Here is a 24,498-nt window from a genome sequence, read left to right as displayed (position 1 = left end):
GGACCATTTTTTCCCATTTTTAAAAATTATTTTTAATATCACTTAATATAAATATGGTACAGGAAAATAGCTTTGCACAAGCATGTGATCTTGTTCTCTCATGCAAACACACACAACTCACTCCTAGTCCGATCCCTTCAAAAGCATACAGAAATTGTGAACCTGCCCACTGTTTCCACTAGGAATTTATAGACAGACCATTACCAAACGCTCATGAGAAATTGAGTTAGTATCAAAAATAGGTGCCCCTATCTCTCAAGTTGACCTCAACACTTCACTCTTGGCAAAATTCAACATCAACTATACTTTCTATTTTTCCATGGTCTGGGATTCCATGTTTCTGTCAATATGACTCAGAATGGCACTGGCATTTTTTGCCACAGCATCGTATCATTGGCTCATGTATAAACCATTAACCATTGTAGTATTTCCCCAGCAATGCTGTTGTTCTTCCAGCTCCTCTGTTTTCACCATAAGCTTCTAAGTGGAAGAGAGGGTATGAAGGAAACAAAGAAGCAAACATATTATATTTGGTCTCTTGTTTCATAGGTATGCCTTAACATAATCTCAACACATCTTATCATGGCAAATCACATCACTAGTTGTAAGCCATTGATTAGAGTTCCATCCAAACGATCTTTAACACAAAGCACATGAATAATTATATGAAGGCTTTCATGGTGGCACTCCCAGCATGATTAAGAGTTGCAGCTCCCCTATGACCTGTCCATCCATCATAGGGCTGAAAGACTCCAACCTCCATGCAGTGTGTTTGAGTATATTGAGCCTTAGCAGTTTACGCCTTTGTTGAATGTACACTAATATGATGGAAAGAACCTTCTACGTTTCCTTGCTTTGTGCACTAGTTCCTGGATAGCTCAGCTGGTTAGAGCATAGTGCTGATAATACCAAAGTTGCAGGTTTGATCCCTGTATGGGTCAGTTGCATAGTCCTGCATTGCAGGGCGTTGGACTAAATGATCCTCAAGGTCATTTCCAACTCTACAATTCTATGATTCTAAGCCTACTTATTCAATGGACTGGTAGGTTTGGAAAACAGTTTTTCCTTCTTCTTTTTTACCTTGGCCAGTGTGGCAAGTCCACAGGGACCCAGAAACACCATGGCTGGTACCAGCATCCAGGAAGACCAGGCAGTTGTTCAACCCATGCAACATTTAAGGGCTCACGGGGCTGACACTCAGATCCAGCATGCAAACACAAATCTGCCCTATATGCTGCTCTTCCATTCTTTGGGAGACCAGTGCAAAGGATGGGTTTAGACCACAGAAGTGAATGAGGCACAAAAACCTACACTAGCAACATCCTTCTGTAGCTATCACTCAGTAAGCATCTCTTGATGTTTAGTGAGTTTCAGCTTGCAACCATGTTGCATGCTCAGTTTTCATATGAGCATGCTTAAGTCCCGAGAACCACATTATAGGTCTTTCCATTGGTTCCTGCCTGAAGTGAGACTGGGGTGGTGGTGGAATAGGGACTTTTCTGTGGGGATATCCTGCATTTGGAACTTGCTTTCCAGAAAAATTCAGAGCGCCATCTGTTGTTTTTTCCAGCATCAGGTGACTGATATAGCCTGTCCATCCATCCATTCATCTATCTTTCTTTTTAAATGCTCTTCTGTTATGAGGTTCTTTTGGTGTATGCTTACAGAGGTGGCATTGCTCAAATTTCTATAAACCACTTAGGAAGGTTGCACACTTTAAAAAGTTGTATGCAAATTAGTAAAGTCCTAAACAAGCTCATAATTTGTGGTCTGGGTTACATAGATCGACCCACAGGGATTGAATGGGGTGTGTGGGGAGGTCATCTATTTAACCTGACTACATGATTATCCCACCTGGATGAATCAGGGAGAAAAATGAGACAAAAAGGCCCCTCCATTGGCTCAGCTGATCCCAACTGCCATTCAGTTTCTCATTGTCTGTTTTAACTAGGTACAGTGGTACCTCAGGTTACAGACGCTTCAGGTTACAGACGCTTCAGGTTACAGACTCTGCCAACCCAGAAATAGTACCTTGGGTTAAGAGCATTGCTTCAGGATGAGAACAGAAATCGTGCTCTGGCGGCGCAGCAGCAGTGGGAGGCCCCATTAGCTAAAGTGGTGCTTCAGGTTAAGAACAATTTCAGGTTAAGAACGGACCTCCGGAACGAATTAAGTAGGTACTTAACCCGAGGTACCACTGTACTCCCTTGTGGTCCAGCTCTTCTGCATAGTTCCACCCCATTTGCAGACCTTCCTTGGAGGTGCAGCTCCTCACCCCTCACTTTTTGTTATCTACTTAAGATGTACCTTTTCACCCAAACTTGGGGGAGGCATTGTTGTGTTCAAGGCCAGAGACATGTGTGCTTGTAGGATTTTATTTCAGGCTGCAGGTAAAGTAAAATAGTGAAAAGTGGGGACAGGCTGGTTTCTCACAAACCAGTGAGAAGAATAATGCCTGCACATTTTGCCTCATATCTCGGCTTCTACAAATGCTAGAAACTTACTCTTGTTTCAAATGAAAGCTGGGAACCTAGAGATTATGGTTCCTCATGTGGGATGGGGGACAACAACAACAACTGCCCCCCATATACTGTAGGTACCTATGTGTGCTGCTGTATTGACCTAAGGAGTTGAATGCTGTGGATTTTAATAGACATGTAGGGTTTTAATAATTTCGTTGTCATTTATTTGTTTAGTTATTTATCTTATTGCATTTATATTACACCTTTTTCTCCAAGGAGTTCAAGGCGGGTTACATAGTCCGTCCGTCCCCATCTCATTTAATTCTCTAAATAACCCTGTTAGACAGTTTAGTCTGAGAGGCAGTGATTTCGGCTTAAGTTCGCCCAGTGAGTTTCATGGCTGAGTGGGGATTTGAACCCTGGTTTCCCAGGTCCTAGTAGGACAGTCTAACCACTATACAGTCATACCTCGGGTTACAGACGCTTCAGGTTGTATTTTTTCAGGTTATGGACCGCCGAAATCCGGAAGTACCGGAACAGATTACTTCTGGGTTTCAGCGGTTGCACATGCGCAGAAGCGCTAAATCGTGCTTTGCGCATGCGCAGAAGCACCGAATCATGACCTGCACGTGCACAGGCGTGCCGCGGATGCTGCAGATTGTGAACGTGCATCCTGCATGGATCACGTTCACAACCCGAGTGTCCACTATACACTGCCAGAGCTACTTCATTTGTCTGCTGCTATACTGATTTGAGGAGTTGTATGCTGCAGGTTTTGATAACACATAGTCTTCTAATGATTGTGACATCTTATACCAAATCTGATTGTTTTATCTAGTGCAAACCTTCCTGAGATATTAACTGATGAAGGACAGTTTAAGGGCTGCATTAAATAAGCAAAGACGACCTGAATTTCTTTTCCTCCCTCCTCTGCACCTCCCAATACATACCTGTCCTTTGGCTGCTTGTTCTATTCCCCAAAAGTACAAAAATCAGACAAAAAGGCAGGATGAAGTGCAGGGCATAAAGATCAAAGCCGCAAACAGACAGGGTGTGCATATGACCCGCCACATGCTTCCCTCAAAGCACCCTCCTCTCCCTCCCCAGCAATGCCACAAATAGCAGCAGGGCAGGCGGAATGCTGCAGCCAGTCTCCTGGTGCCTGTCTATGTTTCTGAATCATGATGATATTATAGTCCAGGCCGGATCATGCGCAGAGATTAAGCTAAACAATTTCAAATTGCAGAATGTAACAACATCGCTCTTTTAGAAGAGCAGGGGAGGAATCCAGCTCCTGCAACTTGATAAGCCAAGGACTGGGATACATTACGAATAAGCAAAACACATAATTGTTTATTTGGGATATCTCATATTTGGGGTGGATGCAATATAATCCTTTGTAACCAGGTCTCTCTCTCTCTCTCTCTCTCTCTCTCTCTCTCTCTCTCTCTCTCTGCATATCAGCGAGAGATTTCATTACAGATAAGTAGCACAGTACCCTTTTGATTCCAGCCCTTTTATACTTCCCACCTGCTTATCGGCTGCATACTAATTTAACGTCTACCACGTCTTATAACCACATTTAGCAACAGAATTTCTGGAAACCTCACATATAACCTGCTTAGAGCCCCAAAAGGAAGGTTTTATTCCCTCCCCCCTAATGAAATGAGTCCTGCTCCGCAGCCAGGTTCAAGGGTGCATCATAAGGATGTCACTGGTGACCCCACAACCTCTCCCCAGCCAGCCAGTTTACAACCAAACATTGCCTGGACAGCAGCAGTTAGATGGATGGGAGTTTCTTGGGTACTTTGACTATTGCTCATGTTCCAAAAACATCATCTCCCCCACCCCACAATGCACTAGAAACGGCCTCTAAGCCAGCATTTAACGTAAAAGGAAGCCTCTCTCCCACCTTTTTTTGTAGACTTCTGAATGAATTCTTTCTGACTTGACGATACAGAGGCAAAATAAGCAGAGCAGTTTGCTCCTCCGTGTGGCAAGATTACTTAAGTAAATCTATATGCTTTGTATGTACGAACAGGATTGGAAACGGAGGTTACATAAACCCACCGAGTCCCCACAGTTGCCTCAAAGTTGGCTGGGCACCTGGGAAAGCTGCCAAGACCATTTGGCAGACCTTCCTTGACAGTTCCAGGAAAATATGGAATATTCAGAGACTCTTTCAAGGGGGCCTCCCAGTGATTCCAGTCACAATAGCCCCTCAAAACTAAGCTCTTGAAGTTTTTCCTTTAAATGCGCACAGGATTATAAATAAAACTTTTTATCTTTTTTAAGGTTTTTTTTGGGGGGGATCTTAGGTCACATCTATTTTAAGACAGAATGGTGGATCCAGAAAAGATCACATTATCTTGTATGCAAAAGGGGCTTCTTCATTACTGCTCCTTTACATTAGCCAGGATCCATGGAACCACGTGTCTGGCTCTACCAGCCAAAGTGCATTTAAACTTATTATTATTATCATCATCATCAGCTCCTCTTCCTTCTAACAAACAGCAAACTCCCTTTTAAATAAGAGGAAATTATCAAAAGCAGTTTGTGGTAAGCAAGGCTTTTTTCCCCAGCCAGAATTCAGTTCCGGCACCTCTCAGGTGGGCGCCATTGCCACAATAAGAGAACAAGTGGGGCATTCATGATGATTTCCGGGATCCAATTTTTTCTAGAAAAATAGCACTGATGGTACGTTTGAGGAGGTCTCTCCTTCACTGTTAAAACGCCCACAGATTGCATGAGAAGTTTTCTGTAACTATTTGTATCTGAGTTGATTCGTTTTCTTTTGTTCTATTCCCTGGTAACTTTTGCTCTCTCTGTGTATTCCTGTATGTTATATTATTAGAATAATAGGGTTTGAAGGGACCTCAAAAGTCATTGGCCTCCTGTTCAGTACTGGAAACCAACTATTGCAATGTAAGAACACAATAAGAGTTTGCTGGATCAAGCAAATGGCCCATCCTTTTCTCACAGTGCCTGTGGGAAGCCTGCAAACAAGACCTGATAGGTCCTTGATTTGATCTAGCAAATCCTTGGTAGCCCCTGATTTTAAAAGTGTAAGGAGGGAGAGTCTACCACCTACTGCTGCAGTCTGCTCCACTGTCATAAGAACATAAGGAGAGCCCTGCTGGATCAGATTAAAGGTCTTATCAGTCTAGCATCCTGTTCTCACCCTGGCCGACCAGACACCTATGAAAAGCCCACAAGCATAACATGAGCACCACAGCACTCCCCTCACCTGTGATCCCAGGCATTCCAATCTGAAATTCAGTTCTCCACATTACTGCAGCCATTTGCAAATTTCACTTCATTAAAAAAAAAAAAATCCTCATGAAAATTCGTCAATATTATAGTGCAATTCTCTCCTAATAAACAGATTTTCACATGCATTTTGGACTAGCACACACATTTTTTGTATGTTATGCTATCTTCTTTTTAATGCCCACTATCCCCCTACATAGAGGTACGCGGGTGGCACTTTGGGTTAAACCACAGAGCCTAGGACTTGCCGATCAGATGGTCGGTGGTTCGAATCCCCGCGACGGGGTGAGCTCTTGTTGCTTGGTCCCTGCTCCTGCCAACCTAGCAGTTCGAAAGCACGTCAAAGTGCAAGTAGATAAACCGCTCCAGCAGGAAGGTAAACAGTGTTTCTGTGCACTGCTCTGGTTTGCCAGAAGCGGCTTAGTCATGCTGGCCACATGACCCGGAAGCTGTACGCCGGCTCCCTCAGCCAATAAAGCGAGATGAGCGCCGCAACCCCAGAGTTGGACCTAATGGTCAGGGGTCCCTTTACCTTTATCTTTTATCCCCTACATACACATTTTCTGGGGGAATGTTTGGCTGGAGGGTTGTACCACAAAATTTAGGTGAGTGCAGATTTTGAAGGATGACTGTACTTCAGTTATCATATTAGCTTTGAAAGTACAAATTTGATATATTTGGCCACAAATATGAACTGAATTGCATTTCTCCTCCACCGTTTTCATTACGCAGCCAACATGGCCAGCTGCCACTGAGAGACTTGCCCTGTATGAATTTGTTTAATCTTCATTTAAAGTCATTCACATTGGAGGTTGACTGGCTTCACGCCATCAGAAAGGTCTTTCTCATGTTCAACAGAAATCCCTTTCTTATAATTTGAACCTGTTGGATTGGGTTCTATTCTCTGGAACAACAGAAAACAAAATTTCTCCATCATCTAAACTCAATAGATAAGTCACTGCTCTCCAAACCTCCTTCAGTCTGTAAGGTGAGGGTAATGATATTTGCATCATGGTATAAGACAACTTAAAGTACAGTCTTATGCATGTCTATTCAGAATTAAGCCCCAATGAGTTCAATTGGACTTAGTGTATATAGAATTGCAGCCTGAGTATGAATTTGTGGCACCGATTATTTGAACTTCTTAATTGGCTTGCAGGCAGCTAAGGCAGCTATTATACTACAACACTGGAGTGTGCTGGGATAGAATGACTTAAACTGCCCTTTTATAAATTATATAAACATGCTCCTGCCCGAGTTCAGTGCAAATTCTCCTCATATGCACATATTTAATGCAATTTTACCTATTTTCACATGCAATTCCCCTCAACAGAATTCATTTTTTAAAAGTTATTTTTCACTAATATATGCATTTATGCATACTATCTCCCAGGATATGCACATTAATCGGTCAGGGAACGGCAACACAAAATTTGGAGAAGTGAAGATTTCAGAGGACATCTGTGTTCTGGTTCGCATATTATTTTGGGAAGTGCAAATTTAGGTACGTTGCCTTCAAATCCAAACTGAGTCCACTTTCTCTCCTATCCTTAGTCCAACTAGCTCAGGGCACTGATGGGCAGTGGTTTTCCAGAGTTTCAGACAAGAGTCTTTCCAAGCCCTACCTGGAGATGTTGGAACTTGGAGTTCTACAGCATCTGGAGTAGCCCAAGCCAGCTAACAAGGAGGGGGTTGTGGAAGAAAGATGATGGCTTTCCAATGGCTATACAGGAGTTTCATAGCTCAGCTGAGTTTTGTTCTGTGGACAGTGTCACTCAGTTTTTGAGGGCTCCTGGAGAAGATATCCTCCACGCACCACGTTCTCAGTGAGTCTACCTCCATAATGCAGCAGGTTCAGGAACCTTTTGTCAGGAGGCCCTTGCTGAGCTATGGACCATCCAAAAATGCCCACCACCATCCCTGATCATAACATTCAACCAGCTCTCATGGAGGATCACACAAGTTACCTGTGGTGCTTTCAGATACACATCACCCCATTAAGAAATGGGGAAGTAACGAAACCTACCCTTGAAGTGTTTCTGCAATGCGACAAGTATTGCAAATATTTTGTGTGCCACAGAGACATCTTAGAGGCAACAAGGCCTCTTCCACTTGGAGTGAATGAAGTAGCCAGCCTCAAATTTCCTATTGAGAAGAGAACAAAAATATATATATCTGGTAAATAGGCAGTTTAAAAAGTGACAAAGGACCAAGTATTCTTGTGTTGGAATGAAATGTAGGTTGTAAGACATTAATTATTCTATAACAAGACAATTAAAAGACTTTGTATTTTGCAATTTTTGTATTGTAGCCAGGCACAGGGAATTAACTGTGCATTGCTCCCTAATGACAATCCAGCATCCTGGCTTTTCCCTAGCTTTCTTCATAAGAACATAAGGAGAGCCTGCTGGATCAGGTTGGTGGCTCATCTAGTTCAGCATCTTGTTCTCACAGTGGCCAACCAAATGCCCCAGTGGGAAGTCAGCAAGCATGAACTGAGCGCAACAGCACTCTTCCCACTTGTAGGTTGCAGCAACTGGTATTCAGAGCTTTACTGCCTTCAACAGTGGAGGTAGAACATAGCCACTTAATAAATGGGACTAATCTAAATCCCATTGGTTTCCATGAGAACTATGTTCAACTATGTTTGGAGTCAAGACACAGAGATGCTTAATGGACCAGGCTGGGCACGCATGACCTTTCAGCCTAAATGATTATGATGGTTACAATGTAAGGAAGGAAACAGCCCAAGGTAACAGGGAGAATAATGCAAACACATACATCTGTTTGGAGCTGGAGCAGATTCCTGGCACTGAGGCTGATGTTGTGGACCAGGACCCCACAACATGTGAGTCTTGCAGGTACTAGGTGACTGAACTGGATCTCAGAACACCAGAGTCTGTATAAGTAGAGCTGGGACCCTCATGGATGCTTTCCCTTGTGCCTGAGGAACCAAGAGCTTCACCCATCCTTCAGGGCAGGGAGCACACCAAGTGAGAGGCCATGGATCAAAGAAGTGCCTGCTCTTCATGCTACCCTTTAAGGTAAGTAGTTCTCCAACAAAGCAGGTGGAGCCTAGGAGAGGTGAACAGGGAGGCAGAGGCTCAAAAGGCTTCAATTCACCTCGAGCTCTTGTTGGAGCAAGCTGCTTACTTGGAGCTCTCCTTGGTGCTGGGACAACCAATATGCCTTGCCCCACTGTGCCCTATGGACTCTTCATTGGGACCAAACAGGAAAACTATGCAGACTGAGAGGTTTAGAAAGTGGTTTTTGAAGAGGAACTTGATACTGTGGTCCTACACAGGTGTCCCAGGAGGGATTTCCTGACTTGGGAGGCAGTGATAGAGAATGTGTGGGACCATTTAAGGGAGGTAAGATACTTGCAGGGAGTCCAGGGGTGGGTGGGTATAGAGTTGCTGGAAGATAGTGGGAAATGCGGTTAAAGTGGAATGAAGTAGATGGCATTTGATATCCCCTTCAGCTCTGATTTCAAGGCACAGATAATTTACTAAGCATTTCTAGTCATCCAAGCACCAGTTATATCAAAAGTGGAAAATCTCAGGGCAAAGGTTTTGGGAGACATCCCCTACCTCTCCCATTTCCCACCAATATGGAATCAGGATCTCAATCCACCCAAGCAGTAGAAGATCTGTCAAGGACTTGGAAAACTTTGGCCTTAAGAAACCTAGTTCTTTCCACTGGGGGAAAGTGAAATCTGAAAAGGGAAGCTGTGGTGCTTGAAAACCCACAAAGACCATTTATTGAAAAATGTGTGTGCCCTCCAACGCCACAGCTGTTATTCCTGTCAGAGTCATGAAAGAGACGGGACAATTTAATCCAACCAAAATCTTTAAATATTTGTGTGCGTATACACACAACATATAAAGAAACAGCTTTGGGGCAATTCCTCTAGAGTCAATGAAATTATATAAAATGTCTTAAAGCCACTGAATGGAAATTCTTTTGTTGACGTGGATAGATTTTGGTTAAAGCCATAAAAAAGAACCAAAAAGAGCATGTTTGTGGAATCAAAGCCTTCTTTTTCTCCCACCATTCTTTTGTGTTTATCATTTCTGAAATGAGTGCAACTCCCCAAATTGTCTCAAGGGCCCCCAAAAGATTCACAAAGTCTATAAAAAGACTCCAGTTGATTAGAGTGGACTGTATGGTTGGTTATTTCATGGATGAAGACTACAGAGAAAGTCTTGGACAGAGACTGAAACCAGAAAGGGGAGAGGACCCCATCTTAACATTTCAATGCAAACTGGAAACTGAGCCCCTAAGTTAAATGGAGGAAAGAATGGTCTGGCAGCATTGCAGGGTGGAAAAAAAAGCCCGCTATTGTCCTGTTCAAAACAAGCCACTCAGCCAAGGTCAAGGTGCTTATAGAGATAAGGAAGAAAGGGAAAGGGAAGTAAGTTGAATGAGGAATAGGAAAGGAGAAATAGACAGAAGCAAAGAAAGGATTTGAAAGGGTTCTATGTTTTGAGGGAGCCAATACTCCAGTTCTACTTGGGATGTGGGTATGGGTAGCCATGTGTCCTATTTTACAGAGGATGATCCTCTATTTGAAGAGCTGCCAAGTACAGTCCTCTGTTTGAGTGGTCTTGTACCAGCTGGGTTTAAAGATATTGAATTATAAGAAGAGAGAGCAGCAGGGACATTATTGACTCCTATCCACAGTTTGTAGGGATGAACTGAGTAGTTGACTTCCATCCCATTTCACTGGTACCTAATCATAGGTCTGTTAGGTCTTTTTGAAAGAACACGCAAAAGTCTGTGTACACATTTTGTACACAGTCATTATGTAAAATACACATTTCCCCCCCATTGCATTATTCTGCTATGTGTGCATTTGTAGGCATTTTAAAAGGTAAGAGATGTATTTTTGCATACATACATGTTTCCTCATTGCAAAACCCAGGATGATGAGTGCAATTTGATAGGGAGTTGCATCCTGCAAGCAGCTTCAGGAATGTTGGGCCAGGTGGTCTGCTGTGTGAGATGTGGATCAAATGAATTTTCCTCCATCCCTATTAGAAGCACCCAGACTGAACACGGCTCACCTGGTCACAGTCTTCCCCACTATGGCAAGATGTATTACGTTTCTATGTAAGTTATAGTAATATTTCTAAATCTACCTCAATACACATAAATTAGCACATGCAAATATTATGCAAACCTGTGTCCTCTTCTGACCTTTCTTGGGGTGATGCAGTGGTGGGCAACCCTTATCAGCAATCCTGCCCCCTCCCTCTAATCCTTCATTATTCCATGAATTTGCTCTGAATTCTGCTTTCTTTGAATTCTGGCTGCCCTCTAAAGATGTAAAAAAAACCATTGTCTCCTTCTTCAGGTTATGTTTTCTACAGATCAGCTACACTTGTTGTGAGACATTGGTGTTATATGCACTATAGGGTTGGGAAGAAAAGAGGGGTGGGTGGGAGAGAGGGGGTGAGTGGTAAAGCTTATGTTCTTTTACTCAGCGTATGTGTGGGGTTTTTGTGTCAGCATCCCTTGAGTAGGTTCCCTTTCTAGTCACTTGTTATGTATCCTTGGTGGTGAGAGAGGTTGGTGTGGTTTAGGGTGTGGTTGATTGTCTTTGGTTGGCTGCAGTGGGATTTGTTTGTTTGTTTTGGGGGGCATATTGTTTGGTTAAGTTAGCCATATTGAATTGTATGCTGTCAGTGGGTTCAGTTTGTTGTCTTGTTGGGCTGTGTATGTGATAAAGGGGAGCCATAAAAAGCAATCTTGGTTTGATTTACATGCACTTGCATCCAGATTTGTTTGCTCAAGCCAAGATTGCCTTTTATGATGGAGAAATTTCTAAAACAACAATGGGATATCAGCTCCGCCCAAGGCATGACAGATAACAGCAACAATTGGGGAAAAGAAAGACATAATATTTTACAAGGACAGGAAGAAACACCATGGACAGAATAATTGCCATACACAGGAAGAACAAGGATATAGTTTGAGCTCCTCACTTGAAGTTTTTATAAATCATTTAATATGTCAACACGGACAGAAGTTATTATTATTGCAGTTGTTGTATAAGGGATTATTATTATGACTGGAAAGTAATTGAAACTAAGGTTTTTGGAATTTAGGGATAAAGAAAATCATCAAATCTAGTTCACGGGGGGGGGGGCACTTTAACTAAATTATATAATTCAGTATTTGAATTATTGGTATTAACAATTGTATTATAAATTGGTATTGTTATAATGAGGCTATTATTGGACTGTAATTGAAAACTAATAAAACTTTTTATACAAGATTGCTTTTTATGGTGGGTGGGTGTTCTGAAATTGATGCACACATGTGCTTTTTTATGCAAAGGGGGAAGGACAGCTCCAAAGGGTAGTGAGACATACCCCAAATGTTTCCTGCTAATGCAATCACTCTTAGACTTCAGAATGCTGTTCTGAACTTTTGGACCAGTTTATTTTCTTTTTTAATCAATCCTGGAGAGAAGGATGAAGATCGGAAATTAAGATAGGGCTGAAATTTATTTTGGTTGCTCACATTTTAATGCAGTTTGACTTCCTGAAACAATACATGAACTAAAGCACAGCTGACCTTTGAAATTCATAGAATTTTGCAATAGAGTTCTCAAACCAATTAAAGTTTACAAAAATGCATAGTTCAGAGGAAGCTGTGCTAACACGTTATGTATTAAGGAAAATAACACAAAAAAATGCAGTACACTGGGGAAACTGCGTGAAAAAAAAACCTCATGTATTAGATAAACCTGCATATACAAATGTGTATAATGTGCATTTGCACTAAAATGCTGACATATTTTCTTGAGGACTTGCAGAATGTAGTGAACAATGGGGAAACTGAGGATCTCCACCCCTGCTCTAGAACCTCGGGTCTATGGAAACCATCCCTTGCAGAAATATAGAGAGACAGATACACTGGTCCATAATGGGTTTGTTGTTGGCATCTGTCTGTCTAGAGAGAATGGTTAACATTTTGGTATTTCCTTCATCATACTCCAAGGGAAAAGCTTAAACTTTTCCAAGTGAAACTCTCTATTTTAACAAGACCATTTGACCCTTTTAAAAAAATATGCTCAGTTGTCCATCATCCAAAGGCTGTATGGCAATGATTTGGAGCCTCATCATATCGCCCAGTCATTTTTAGCAGCTTTTGTTCTGCCAGTTGGTGGGACCCAAATAGCACCAGTCAAGAATCTCTTTAGCCAGCCAATTTTGCTGATGGGAACCATGTTCAGGTTCCATGACGGTTTTTTAAAAAGAAATGGTCCATTGTCCCCCAATGACTATGATACTCATTGTTAGACCTGACACCTAGGCACTGCTGTTAATTATAAACTGCTCCATTGTGAGTCTCAGCTCAAAAGACATAATGAAACCCTATGAGCCTTAGGTGTTCTCTAACTGGAGCAAAACAAGTTCTGAAGCGTTCATCAAGATGTGATGAACAAAGGCTCAGATACTGCACAGTGGTCTTGTTTCCTCTCTGGGAAACGACTGGCTATGGAGGCGCACCGATACCACCTTGCCATCAACTCGTCCACTCTTTGCTAGAAGGTCAAACATATAAACATGTATTTTAAACAACTTCTTTAAAAATTAATCAAATCTTTTCTGTCATTTGAAAATTTATTTCCCACCCTTTATTTATGGGGCACCTGTTATGACAAAACCTTTGCAAATCCCAGACTTCGACCAGTCGTCCTCCAAACTTGGGCTCTCCAGATATTTCGTGTTATTAACTCCCATCATTCCTGGCCATTGGCTATGCTGGCTGGCGGGGTGTGTGTGTGTGTGTGTGTGTGTGTGTGTCAAATAGCCTCACACAGGGTGGCATATTACCAAGGTCTGCCCATGATCCAACAGTGTCCAGAGAGCACCAGGCTAGTAGTCTAAATGACTTAGTAGTAGTGTTCAAGTAGTTCCCCATACAGTGAGGCTGTTCAGATATAACAAGTTCAGTCCAGAAACAATGGTGCATCAGCCTAAGAATAAGACAGATACATGGTTAATCAGACCAAGAATGAGCCTTGAGCCTACATGCTACCTTTTGCTTCTTTCCTTGCATACTCAGCTTTGCTGCTAATATCCTGACCTGGATTTCAAACTGGGAAACTGGCTAGAAATACTGCTTACAGACTAGGATACAAAAATAGGCTCAGATGCATACCTCCATCGGTTTATCCCCACAACAAACCTGTGAGGCAGGTTTAGGCTGAGAGATATCCATGGTCCACTGGCTAACCCAGTGAGTTTCATGAGATTTCAAAGCTGGATCTCCCTGCTGCTAGTCTATGGATGGGGAAACCTGTGTCCATCCTGATTATGTTGGACTACAGCTACCATCATTCCTGACTCTGGGTCATGCTGGTTGGTGTTGATGGGAGCTGGAGTCCAACAACATCTGGAAGGCCACCAGTTCCCTGTCATCTACTTGAATATTCCAATCACTACTACACACCGTCTTTCATGGGATGACCTTTGAGAGTTCCTCTACCAAGCCACCAATGCCTATAGCTTGTGATGCAGCCACCTTGTTGAAGCTAAGCTGATTTGGGTCTCTTCAGTGCCTGGAATGGAAATGGTCTGGGAACCCCATGAATGCTACCTTGCTCCATGATGGGGGAAATACAGCATGAAAATGCAGTAAATAAAGCTTTTGGTTTATTTCTCCAACTGTGGGCCTATGAGCTCCATTCCAGTGGTTGCAAAAAGGTTGTGGAACTAATGAGAACATCTGCAATTGGCTTGGCACTGGAGTTATTGTTTTTGAGGCCATTTTGAACAGAACTACATTGGCATAACAAGCTAAAGAGGGCCTGGCTAAGGCTTTGTGATTTTCATAATATGGAGCTGGTGCAATCTACTAATTCCAACCCCCCCCCCCCACAATTACCAATGAAACGGCACCTTCTTCACAGCCTGGCCTGTGATTTTGGTGTGATTTTGACAATGTTGATGCTTATGTGGTCCAGCAAGACTCCTAACAATTTCCAATCAGTCTGTGGAAAAGTGTGAGAACTGCTGCCAAATTACGTGTTCCCTTTTTTTCCTCAGTCAACCATAGCCTTTTCTGCATGTCTTTTGTTTAGCTTTCAACTTATGATGCCAAAACCAAAGTTCTCTTGCCATATCTTGTAGAGGATGGTGGGCACCAGGAATGGGCAACCTGTGGTCTTCTAAATATTGCTGGACTCCAGCTCCCATGAGTCTCAGCCAGCATGGCCAATGGCCAAGTGTTATGGGAACTGTAGTTTAACAACAACTGGAGGAAGACAGGTTCATCCTCCCTTCTACAGAACTATAACAGAAACATACATTTCTCTTAACCCACCATGAGCAAGTTTAAGTGGCACCCTTTGTTTCTGAAGTAGCTTTTTAAAAACACATGTATGAGAAAATTGCCTAGAATTTCAGTGGAAACACTCCAAATGCTTTTTATACCTTTGACAGAAGTAAATCCATTATTCAGCTTATGGGCTTCACTGTATACTAGGAAACCAATTCTAGAAGTTGGAATCCTTGACATTCAAGGAGAGAAACAAAAGCACAAATCAATGCTGGAGGAGTGGGACCAAAGTTAGCATTTTCTGCAGGATGTGTGCCTGGGGAAAATAATATGACATTTGCAACAGACTCAGAGGAACATTTATTTGTAATCTGCAAAGACGCAAACCTTACTGGGTTTAATAGGCAGATTATTAGGGAGACTTGGAATGCAATCCTATGCATGTCTAAATCAGGAGTAAGCCCCATGGAGCTAAATGGGGCTTACTGACTAGTAAGTGGATATGGAGAAATCACCTTTTCAAATGTGTTTACTAGAGCAGGACTTGGTTTAGATACAATGTATGCGTATGTGGGGGTAATGTAAAAGGTTAAATTTGAAAAAGAAGTATCCATTGGTGACTGATTACTTCCTTTAATAAGGCTAACCTGGGAAAAAATGAGTTCTTTTAAATGCACACAGGTCCAGCTATCGAAATGCTCATTATCTGAAATCTCAGTTTTCTGAACACAAATAATTATATTATTATTTATTGAATTTATCTGTCACCCTATATGTGGAGGTCTTAGGGTGGTTCACAGAATAACATCAAAATATAAAACCACAAACTACATAATCAAAATAAAAACAACAACCCAATAACCCCCCCCCAAAAAAACCCATCACTACACAAAGCTTATACCCAAACCTCACTACACAAATGACTGATTCAGATATCCAAACAGCTGGAGTTTGCCCACTTCCTTAATTGTTTGTGTTTCACTGATTGACAGAAGCCTTTTGGGGCAGAAACCATGGAAGGAGAAAAATCTATTAGACAAACCAGGGAGCAGGAAAGATGGGACAAAACAGTCCCCGCCCCACTTTGTTTGGCTTTTGCTAATTAGCTGCAGCAGTTTCAGGTAGGAAGCATGGAGGGAGAAAGCATGGATTAGAAATGTTTCCATAGGAAATGATGGAAACCACCAGCTTGTTATGTGAACGCTTGCTTAACAAATGATTTCCTGGGAATGCATTGCATTCAGAAAGTGAAACTTGCATGTTCTAAGATAAAATTGCACTTCTGAATGGCTTATTAGGTAGAAATTCTTGGTCATTCATTGGACAGGGGAAGTGGTCTGATGAGAGGGAGAATTTTGTTCTACTCAATTCTGGTTGGTTGGAAGATAGGCTAGCTAGAACATTAAATGGGCCTTTTTACTACTGGAGGAGAGAGGCGAAGACAAGGATGAAGAAGAGGAAGACACAGAGAGAGTTTGGCTAAAGATCTGAGGGAGAAGGCCAAAGGGTGGAGCCCAGTGGCAGAGTGTAGGCCAACACCCTAAGGTGGGCAGGGCACAGAGGGAGCCCACTGCAGCTCACCTCGCAAAGTGGCATGGGGGCATACTCATGAGCAAGGAGAAGGGTGGGGAAGCTGTCGCTGATTCTCTTCCTGCTCTTCACCCTTGGGTCAGACCCGCCCCAGGAATGGAGCTGTGGCCAGGCATGAGTGCCGCAGCTTAGGAGAGTGGGCAGCAGCGTTACTGAGCACTTTCCTTTCTCTGCAAAGATATGAAAAAATTTTTTTGGGGGGAAACCACTCATATCCTGAAGATTAAATCAATTTTGGGGGGTGTTTTCACCTCACGCCCCCAAATCCAAGAAAAATTCTGGGCCTAATTCTTAAACCCAGGACTCCCTTAATTGCTTACTGCAGCAAGGAGTGATAATGTACCAACATTACCTATGATAGCCCATGCCAGCAAATCTACTTCTTTGGTCAATAACAATGTGGTGAACGCCCAAACTGGAGTAGGCCCCGAATTCATGGATTCCACACTCTACCAGCTTCATCTGGTACACAGGCTGAGACCCTACCTGCCTGCGGACTGTCTCGCCAGAGTGGTGCATGCTCTAGTTATCTCCCGCTTGGACTACGACAACGCGCTCTATGTGGGTCTACCTTTGAAGGTGACCCGGAAGCTACAACTAATCCAGAATGCAGCAGCCAGACTGGAGACTGGGAGCATCTGCAGAGACCACATAACACCAGTCTTGAAAGACCTACATTGGCTCCCAGTACGTTTCTGAGTTCAAAGTGTTGGTGCTGACCTTTAGAGCCCTAAATGGCCTCAGCCCAGTATACCTGAAGGAGCGTCTCCACCCCCATCATTCTGCCCGGACACTGAGGTCCAGCACCAAAGGCCTTCTGGCAGTTCCATCACTGCAAGAAATGAAGTTACACGGAACCAGGCAGAGGGCTTTCTTGGTAGTGGCAGCCGCCATGTGGAATGCCCTCCCATCATATGTCAAAGAGATAAACAACTATCTGATGTTTAGAAGACATCTGAAGGCAGCCTTGTTTAGGGAAGTTTTTAATGACTGGTGTTTTCATGTATTCTTAATCTTTTGATAGATCCTGAAGCTGAGGCTCCAATACTTTGGCCACCTCATGAGAAGAGAAGACTCCATGGAAAAGACCCTGATGTTGGGAAAGATTGAGGGCACAAGTAGAAGGGGACAACAGAGGATAAGATGGTTGGACAGTGTTCTTGAAGCTAACAACATGAGTTTGACCAAACTGTGGGAGGCAAGTAAGTTGCTGCTTGAGTATATCAAGCCTGTTTATAACTTCTTGCTGTTCTACTAATGGCAACTCGCCATAAGATGAAATAAGGCCCCTCTCCTCTGGAACAGCCAGATGGCTGGGCCCGCTTTGGTCATACTTCTCTGTTGCTGGGGTAGATAAACCAGGAAGCTTGGGCTGAGAGGGAGGGTGAGGTTCCCGAGTGGGCAGCTTGAGTTTCAAGGCTATATCGCGCCAGTCTGGTGAGCGGATACCTTTTTGTACGATGTTACGGAAAAGAGGTTTAATCCTGGTGTCATGAAAGACTCTCGTTGGGAAGATACCCCAGGTGGCCAAAAACGCTTTACGCCTAACCAGTAGAGACGGAATTTTTGGTGACTGGAAGGAGAGCAGTACTTTTTGAAACCGATGGTGGTAGTTCAAAAGTTTCACTGAACTAAGATCAATTAGCGGAGGCCAAATCTGAAGGAGTTGCCTTAGATGATATTTGATGTCTCTCGGATTATTCCACCTTGGGGACCTGGGGTCACTGCTGCGTATAGTTAGGCAAATTTTGTTTGCTTGTAGGATCAGAGATTGAGAGTCCAATTGAGCTTTTAATAGATGACCACCAGTACCACTTTCATGTCTAACAGGGGAGGTGCACCTCTGTCCCTTTAAATCCCTCGGAGGCAGAGTGAGGTTGTGCTGCAACTCCAACAAATGGGCCTCAAGCTTTTGGTGGAGGTTATTCACCTGCATGGAGATCCCATTTATGCTCTTAAAGATGCAACGCAGGGTCCTAGTTATTAATTGGAAATGGTCGAATCCCATGCCGTCACCCAGGGCCAACTCGGACTCCCCCTTCAAGGTGGCTCTCACTTCTTTATCATTATCATTAGCATTATTCGTTGCCTTCGAGTTCACCCCCTCCACCTCCATGTCGGCTGCGAGGTCAATCAAAGGATCAAAACGATTGTGAGTTTCAACCATGTAGCTATCTTCCTCGTTATTTCTGCTACAGTTAAGAAAGAAGGAGTCAATCTTGGACTGTTTGGACCTCGGGGGAGGCATTGCCTCATAACTGTGGGAGGCAGTGGAAGACAGGAGTGCCTGGTATGCTCTGGTCCATGAGGTCACAAAGAGTCGGACACGACTAAATGACTAAACAACAACAACAACAAAAACCCCCAAACCTTTTGATGGAAGCTGCCCACAATGGCTGGGGAAACCCAGCCAAATGGGCGGGGAATAAATTATTATTATTATTATTATTATTATTATTATTATTATTATTATTATTACATTACTCTCCTTAGATTGATCCCAAAATAAACAAGCACAATCGACCAGGAATATTGTTCATAGATGTACTTCAGTTACCCACTCATCAATCAATGCAAGGATGGAGGGCAAGATTCTAGTTTCCCTGATAGCATACTCTGGAGTCCCTCCCCTTCTGGTATCCCATAACACACTTCATGCAACTTACCAGTGTCAGTGGGTGATGCTGGGAAGCCTCCTGCCCCTGAGGTCTTGGATGCAAAACACTTTTTGGCTTAGCACACCTTGTCTTTTTAAAAATATCCCCTGAAGAAGAAGAAAATGTCAGGCACAACTCATTCAATGCATTTAATCTAATATTGCATTTCAGCTACTATGGAATGAACTGGAGTTCTCTTGTTCAGATTTTCACAGCTGCAAATGGGATTTATTGAAATATCACGAACCTCTGCACATCATCCTTGGTGTATTAACATGCTGCTGGAACACCAGGGCATGCAGTTGCTGCATCACAGCTACATACCTCGTTTCTCTGATCCTATCTACCTTCCACCCTTTACAGCAGACCAGAAACCCTGCTTTTTAGAGCGATGCATTTCTGAACTTTCTGGTTTTTCTTTTCTTCTGCCACTCATTCCAGAGCAATGCTCATTTGGGCTTTGCAAAATCAACTAAGAATCTAGGACTAATGGAATTTCCCTTTGTTTTCATTAAAACATCCAGCAAATTAACAAGGAAAAGTCGAAGGTATCTTGTAATGCACTGTAGTAATAGGCAAGTAAAAGGAAAATGGAGAAATCTCAAAACAGGCATTATTTATAGTCAGCTCTATCCAAGGTGTGAGACAAAGTGAGAAATCTGTCCATATCTTGACACATTACCTTTCCACCTGTTCCTTTCTCCTTTTGCTCCATCGCTCAAGGGCTGAAAGGTACAAAATAGCTGTTCCTGTGCCCACTGCAAAAGGTCCATGTTTGCTTGCAATACTGCCACATTCTCCAGGAAGTCTAATTAATGTGATGGAAGCCATATGATGGAAAACTAATTAGTGACAAGACATATGGAAAACATATGACAGAAGGATATATGGAGGACATATGACAGAAGGGCACTCAAGGACATATTAGGAATGCCATAATTAATCAACAGTCCAATATTCTTGTTATGAATGCTCTTTTCCAGAATTGCCAAACGGCTACCTTTCATGTTAATTTCAGTCCTGGAATGCTCATGGGTTCCAGTTAGTAAGCGGGAGGTTCTCTCTGTAGCAGGCAACATTCTATACAATGGATGGGGAACTCAAAGCACTGCTGTTCAGTCAAAGCTCTCGCCATCCCTGGCCATTGGCCATGCTGGTTGGGGCAGATGGGAGCTGAAGGACAACAGCACCCAGAGGGGACCAGGTTCACCATCCTGTTCTGCATTTCCTATGGTTTGACCAAGTTTACAAAGTTAAGGAACATTTCCCAGAGATGAACAAAGGGGGGGGGGGTGTTTTCCACTAAGCTGTATTTAATACAGCAATATATCTGCAATAATAATAATAATAATAATAAAATTTTGACCGTTTCAAGGATAGAAGAAAAGGACACAGAGATAACAGAACTTTCAGATGGGTGTAGTTTAGTGGATACTGCCCCCTGGGAAATTTCCCTTCTGCCTTCAATCATGATTAAAAGTTTGAAATGGGGAAGAGCCCCTTACCATGTTTTAAGTCCAGTGCCAGTTACTGTGAACTGGCCACAAATATTTTAGACCCAATCAAAATGGGTTCCCCAGCGCCATCTTTAATAGGAATATGAATTCCCAAGGCTAAGTGATTTTGCAGTCCTTATATCTATATTCCTTTTGAAGGCATAAATGAGACAAAGCACTTTGCTGTTGGCAACAGATTTCAATGAAACGTAAGGACCGTCTCTCACCACATTCTTAAAAAAACCTGACACAGTTATAGATAGGAGGGGGAAACTGGTCCTCCAGATGTTGTTGGACTCTGAGTCTACTCACTCATGGTTATTGGTCATGCTTGCTGGGGCTAATGGGAGTCCAATAAGAATATCTGGAGGGGCACAGATTCTCCAGCCAGTGATCAGAGGATGCACCCAGAGGGAAACCAATATGCTACCTGCTAGAGGCTACAGTGCAAAACCTGGAGTGCAGGAAGTGTCTCATAGGTGGTGAGCAAAATGTTCCTTTTCCTTCCTGGATGCTTCCATATCATGGAGGAAGACACCCCTGAAGAATGCACAACTCATGGTCATCTGATGCAGTTCCATGTCAGTCCCATTGACAGGAGAGTGGGCTGAGCCAATGAAATTGAGTCACTGGGTACAATTGAACTGCGTAAATGAGAAGTACTGGAATTCTCCCTTGAACTCAAGAATTCAGATGACATGGCTGAAACCAGTACATGCACCACTGAACCCTGCAGGGTACACCCACTCTTGTGTAGACATAGTCCAGTCTTTTTCCAACCTGCTTCCCTCTGGATGGTTTGGACCACAGTGACCATAATTCCTAACCTTTGGCTGTGCTGGAGGGGGCTGATGGGAGCTGTAGTTCAAAAGAGATGGCTGAGGAATGGTCTGGGACTGTCAGTTTCGTACAGCCCTGGCATAGAGCTAATCAGGTCAGATCATCACATATTAGGGCTAAGCATGCAATACAGCCCCCAAGGTTTTTCAGATTTATGATTCTGGTGAATTCAGATTCACCATGGCTGATTCACATCAAAAATGCCCTGCATGTAGAAAGCTAACAAAGCTGAGAGAAGTTTTAACCAAGCTTGCCCTTGGGTACCTTATTTTCTACTGGAAATGGGAGTTGGGACACACACACACACACACACTGTGATGCATTCAATACAAAAAGGGTAAACACATTATCCCCTCTCAGTGCCTCATAACTGCATAAGATATTCACCAAATTGTCCTTAGAGTCCTTTGGTTGTGAGAAATTAAAGGGGTGGGCAGGGAAGCAAGCAAAATATATGCTCACAAAACAGAACCTGATGCAGTAATGCAAGACACCAAAGCTCCTAAGCAAATTCCAGGCTGCAGCCACAACCGAAGAAGTCAGTTATGTGACCAAGGTGCTTTCTTGAATGTGCAGCTTTTAAGCTGGCCGGAGTCTAAGAAATTGGGTCCATTTCCTGGTGGGACTGGGTTGCAGTTGGGCTGCCTAGCCGCCCACCTTAGTGTGGGGGCAGGATGGCATCCTGCGTTACGCTGGGAGATACCCTGGCCACATCAGGTTGTTAGGGGGCCAATCAGGCCACTTGGGGGCATAGACCCATTAATAAACCTAAGTTAGATCAATTAACTTAAATGGGCATACACTGAATAGAGTTTAGTTGGCTATCACCATCTGTCTCCAAACATCAGCCCCAAACTAGCCCTGTGTCTATTGTTCTCCTATGTACAGGATAACATCACCTTCAGTCAGGTGGGGAGGAAAGTCCTGTCCTTTTCCTCTGGAAGCATCATTCACTTGTAGTTTCTATGGCAACACACTAGTTCTTGGCCAACTCTTTAGTCATGCAGAGAGATGCTTTACAGACAGGGCTAGGGGCATTAACTTCAAAAGGTTTGACCACTTTGGCCGTCCCTTCTACTACAGAATCCCATCCTAAAGAATCCCATCCATAGGTCTGGAGGGGACCCAAAGGTGATGTCCAGACATCACCACCCCATTCCATAAACAGCCTGCAACTTTGTAGCCCAACCACAATGCTGATTTGTCTTTGTGGTGTGGTGCATGCCAGGGAAGGGAGACTTCATTGACTTAAAAAAAGATTCACAAAACACACCTTACCTGTTGTTTCTCAATTTGACCGTGGACAGCAAAACATTCTCGAAGGTTTATAGCCTTTTCACCATGCTCGCTGTTTTGTGCAAGACCCAGGGAAAGCTAGGAGGTTGTACAGTTATCTCCCTTGGTGTAATTCTAAACCATACAACCTACTACCTCAACCCGGATACATGCAAGAAGTCAAATGTGGTGGGAGGGTCAAAATCCCTGCCCCAATAATGTCCCAGCATGTACTTGCCAGGGTAGGCCAATAACGTGAGTGACCAGCACAGCAGCAGAAGTTGGGAACGTGCTGGATAAATGAAATAAACAAGTTCACAGCGGGAGCACCACCACCTACCAGATCAGCAGAGAGCAAGCAGGAAATATGGCGCCAGAAGAGACAACCAAGATGAAAAAGACCAGTAAAAGAAGTTGGCAATCCCACATAGGAAGAGGTGACCACACACACAGGCACAAGCTAGGATCAAACTGATTGTGCATTAGTTTGGCAAAAAAAGGGGGGTGAATTAGAAGTTGCAGCATCAGAAGCAACAACAAAAGTCCTGTGTGGGATGCTGTGGCACAAAAAGGTCAACATCATTCTTAGCCTAGAATGGAGTGGGTGGGGAGCATATACCTTATTTAAAAGAACTACAGTACATTTCAAGGAGGGTATTGATAGACTGCAAATGTTTTGGTGAAGAAAAGCAAGCATGTTGTAGCATCGTGTGGCCCAGCCACATCACAGTATCACCATCCAATCAGAATTAGCTAATGGCCTTTAGCTCAGACACCACCCAGGGATGTGATGATGATGATGCAGGTGGATCTGATCCTCCCACAGAATGGATCTTGCAGCTCATCTGGAACTCCCGGATAGAAGATAGGGCTTTCAGTGCTGATCAGCTGATGGCCATGGGGAAGTCTGCAGCAGCTAGTCTTCAAACTGCTTGCAAACAGACTTCAAAGGGGATGGCTCTCAGCAGCCATCAGATGAATACAAACTGCCTACCAGTGGACTTCAAAGGGGATGACTGTTGGCACCCATCAGATGATCAGTGCTGACAGACAGTCTTCAAGCAGACTCAGCAAGCCCCTTTCAAGTTGTCACCTGGCATCAGATGATTGGCAGGTGGGCAGTCGCACCAGCCTGTCAAAGTTGGCACGCGGCAGGTGGGGCAAAGGAAGGATCCAGCTAACCAGTCAAATCAAGTTCTTTGTTATTTAACATTTAGCTTCATTTCCCCCCATGGCCAAAGTATAGCCTTTCCACACATAAGCGCCCATGTCTGTGCCCTGTATCCTCAACTCATTTGGGTGCTGATTCCATTTGAGTCTCCCACATGCACACTGGGTTGATCCTGACTTTCTCCCACCAAATGGGATCTACTCACCGATAAGCAGTCCCCAGGTGGATGGGAGCACATTTAAAGGACATCTGGATGCTTTCAGAGAGTTACCGTATTTTTCGCTCTATAAGACGCACCAGACCACAAGACGCACCTAGTTTTTGGAGGAGGAAAACAAGAAAAAAAATATTCTGAAGCTCAGAAGCCAGAACAGCAAGAGGGATTGCTGCGCAGTGAAAGCAACAATCCCTCTTGCTGTTCTGGCTTCTGGGATAGCTGCGCA

The 24,498-nt window shown here is 43.4% G+C and overlaps 1 long non-coding RNA gene across 2 annotated transcripts; it reads right to left on the bottom strand.

Moving 5' to 3' along the window:
* Positions 1–3,105: 3,105 nt before the first annotated feature.
* Positions 3,106–22,969, bottom strand: LOC307203793. 2 transcript variants are annotated; one of them, XR_013833355.1, is made up of 5 exons: positions 22,888–22,969; positions 19,956–20,081; positions 19,283–19,380; positions 7,700–7,877; positions 3,106–5,660 (listed from the first exon to the last, which is right to left on the bottom strand). It is a non-coding gene; the product is annotated as an uncharacterized lncRNA (long non-coding RNA). The 2 variants fall into 2 exon arrangements; XR_013833356.1 differs by lacking the exons at positions 3,106–5,660; positions 7,700–7,877 and adding an exon at positions 11,987–13,722.
* Between the last annotated feature and the right edge of the window lie 1,529 nt (positions 22,970–24,498).

The sequence above is a fragment of the Podarcis cretensis genome (genome assembly GCF_951804945.1).
Source record: "Podarcis cretensis genome assembly, chromosome: 15".
In the NCBI taxonomy this organism is placed as follows: Eukaryota; Metazoa; Chordata; class Lepidosauria; order Squamata; family Lacertidae; genus Podarcis; species Podarcis cretensis.
The sequence above is the reverse complement of the archived record's forward strand: the minus strand, read 5'-3'. Positions and strand labels throughout refer to the sequence as shown.